Raw genomic sequence first — 3,671 nt, 5'->3', positions numbered from 1 at the left:
AACACCAACGGAGCTTACCATGTACTTCTTCCGGACGGGCGCATGCAGAAGGTCCGGTATTCCGCCGGTCCGGAGGGCTTCCATGCAGCATCAGCATATCAATCTCGTATGACCATTTGCAGTATAAACATTGAGGTTATACCTAAAGGAATTACGTCGCTAACTTCAAACAAATAAAAGGTCAAACATGGTGACAACAAAAACGGAGCTTACCATGTACTTCCTCCGGACGGGCGTATGCAGATGGTCTGGAAAGGTCCCGTGCTGGAATCTCGTATGATCATTGAGGTTATACCTACAGGAATAGTTGTGTGTAAATTCAAGTTCGGATACTGGAACAGATCCATCAGCGGGCCGATTTTTGAGTCTCACGCGTTCGAATTCAGAAAATTGTCACTGAAAATAATAAGTCACCGTTTTCAACCGGTATTTTAGTGACAAAATCCCGTATGCGAGATTCAAAAATCGCCCTCCAGATCGTTCAGATTTTACGAATTTGTTAGAGAACAAGTAAATATTTCCTTAGGAAATGGATTTTGAAGTTCAGTGACAATGCCTCTGGACGTAATCAAAATTGCCCTTAGGCAATGTTTTCTACCGCAAGAAAGGTATGACAATTACTGTCCATATGAGACTTTTAAAATCTATGTATAATGAAGATATTTTACACGTGAAATTTAAAATACCCCGATAATTAAAAAAAAATGTTTTTTAAACTAAGAGCAGGTTTATTTTAATTTTCACGTTTAAAATAAACTTGATTTTTATGCTAGCTTGTCTAGAAAGCTTAGAAAAGTAGGAAATAGGCAACTACTAAGTAAATTGCAAATTAGATACGTTTCCTGTACATTGCAGAATACTCAGCCATAACAAGTATATAGGTAAAGATATTGAAAAATACTTGATTCCCGTTTCTAACTTTCTAAACAAAATTAGCATTCCTGTAAATAATTTTGTGATAAAACTTCGTTAAAAACTAGGAAAGTTAGTACAAAATGAAACGAACAAAACGATATAATTTATTCACTATACACTTATCTACTAACACAATGTTTACAAAAATAAAAAAATAAAAAACTTGGCTGAATGCACTTGAGTCGGAGTCCAACGCGCGAATGATGAAAAAGAAAATGGCGTCAAAATTTATATACATTTCCCGCCAAACCTTAGAATGGCAAATAATGTGCAAGTTATTTTGTTGAAAGAGAAACCGTGAAAGTATAAGTGCGGCATTTATGGTGTACATTACTGTATGTCGTACTTATTATGTAAGTTTTACGTAATTATAATTACGAACTTCCGTTTTGTATTGAGCTTAACTTAACAATGGTGTTACATTTGTTAACGTAATACGTTGTACAATGCTCAGTAAGAGATAAAGGTTATATAGGTACTTATTTGCAAAGATAAATTTTATCTTCAACAGAATCGGACTAAGTTAAATCAACACAAAGTAGGTATAGTTGCGTTCATTAACATCTAAACACATATCACAAATATAAATATACACGACTATATTATGAGCATTTTGTTTTCGTGTGTAGATGTAACTGAACGCAATTTTAGGTACCATACTGTACCATACCATACATATGATCGTTTTGCACAGTAGCACTTTCGAATGTTATCACTTCATTTCTGTATATGTTCCTAACTTATAAAAAAAATCCAACCATTTAAAAAAAAGAAACCCTATTTTTTTTTTCAATTGCGTAATCGTTTTGCAAACTAATAAATCCACAAGTAAACGTTCTAAAATAGGTACCTATACAACCTTTTTAAAAATAGAGTTACGCAAAAAACGCGTTTTTAACCGACTTCAAAAAAGGAGGAGGTTCTCAATACGACTGAATGCTTTCTTTGATTTCGCCGGGTCATTAAAAATTCAAGATTTAGACATTTTAAGTATTTCGACCATTATTAATAAATAAGAAAGCGTGCGGTTTTACCGATGGACTGTTAGATTAGACCTATTATGTCAAAATGGCTAAAATATTACTGGAAGCTTGAACGTTGCTAAAGTTTTGCAATTTATTAGATCGCTCGCATAGTTCGCGGTTTATATTGTTGACCGCTTTAGAGCATTTCTTTTTTTTTGCCAATATTTTTTTTTTATTGTTTTAGGGAATTTTAGGTCAATTGTACTCAGAATCACGAGTACTTTCAATCTTTCAACCATACATTGTTACCCCATACAAAATGTACGGAAAATGGTAACAAAATAAGAAAAATATCGTATGGGACAATTTTTTTAACTACTAGGATTGAAAAGGCTAGTAATTCTGAGTAGAAATAGCATTTTTTTTTTTCAAAAATATCACACTTCATAAAAGTGGCAAAAAAAAAAGAAATGCTCTTTAATGACATTAAGAGTTATGTGTAAAACATTATTTTAACTTTTAGGCCTTACATAGAAAAATATTGCCATTAATTATAATTTGAAATGAACAGTGAAAAAAAAAACGTGGTTTTTTATGTTTTGTTTTCGAACGAAACGAAACAAAAGAAAAACATTAAGTCTGGTGGAATTCAAAATGCTTTGTCGTATTAATAAGTTACAGGAATTATTATGTACCCCCCTTCTGTAAAAATGTGTTTGTAATGGGGGGGGGGGAATACTCAACTCTGTAGCTTACAATGTTCAAAGAAATAAGCATAGGAAATAATGAAATTAGTGCAATAAGCATAATTATATTTACCGAATGAGATCTGAAATAGATGGCACTATGCCTGTGTCTATGCACTATATTTTTAACGCTCCTTTGCGCCATTTAATTCAGCTGTAATATTTCTTGATGCTTAAAAACGACATTAATATACTTTGTCTTTATTTCATCTTGCCATGACAATTTTATTTCTTGTATTATTTGTTCAAATCTTAAAAAAAAATTAACGATTATATTTTAGAAAAGTGTGCCTTTTCTTTATTAACTAACTTATTAGATATTATTATTAAATTAATATTTATGGCGAGTAATTACTAGTCGTTTTTTTGGAAATTTTAACGGTTTTATAAACAGACATTAATTTATTATCCAAGTTTTAAAATACCTTTAATATAGTATTAATTTATACAGGTTCGTAAAAAAATATGGCTAATTTCTCAATCGGGTCAGTGCAATATCTTATGTGAAATTATTACATATTATTCATATAGTATTTTTTGGGTCATGTGCAATAAAAATCGTGATTTATTTATATTAAAAGCACTTGGCGACATTAATATTAATATACTCGCTTATTACGTGCCTTATTTATAAAAATAATTAAGTTGTTATTGTTAATAAAATATAAATAAGTGTAAAGACTTTTTTTTTATTTCTTCCCTCAATAACCCTTTCCATGCCCCAATATTAACCCTTAGTGCGTTTTCACATTATCCGATCCGATATCGGAAGTAGGAAGGGAACATCTTTGATTTTTTCAAAGGAAATAATTTTTAAGAAAAAAAAACCGCCGCCTTTGGGGTTCTGGTGAAAGCTACTTGCGAATGTTGGATTATGTAGAAATGTGTAGGTATTTTTTTAAACTGCTTTTAAAGCTTTAATTATTTGATGACAACAAAAATCAATATACTTATACCGTTAAGGTTTGAGGAGTTTCCTCAATTCCTCATGAATCCGATTATAAGAAATCGAAGCTTGATAAAATTTGACTTGAAAAGTCAATAT

The 3,671-nt window shown here is 31.3% G+C and overlaps 1 protein-coding gene across 1 annotated transcript in view; it reads right to left on the bottom strand.

The window, feature by feature from the left end:
* Nucleotides 1-159: 159 nt before the first annotated feature.
* The window catches only part of LOC125237112 (F-box only protein 28), a 67,191-nt gene continuing 63,679 nt past the window's right edge, over nucleotides 160-3,671 (bottom strand). The window contains exon 12 of the mRNA XM_048144078.1: nucleotides 160-295. The gene's annotated coding sequence lies outside the window, so the exon portion shown is untranslated. The remainder of the gene's footprint in view (nucleotides 296-3,671) is intronic.

The sequence above is a fragment of the Leguminivora glycinivorella genome, chromosome 20, assembly GCF_023078275.1.
Source record: "Leguminivora glycinivorella isolate SPB_JAAS2020 chromosome 20, LegGlyc_1.1, whole genome shotgun sequence".
In the NCBI taxonomy this organism is placed as follows: Eukaryota; Metazoa; Arthropoda; class Insecta; order Lepidoptera; family Tortricidae; genus Leguminivora; species Leguminivora glycinivorella.
This window is presented reverse-complemented; position numbering and strand designations above follow the sequence as displayed.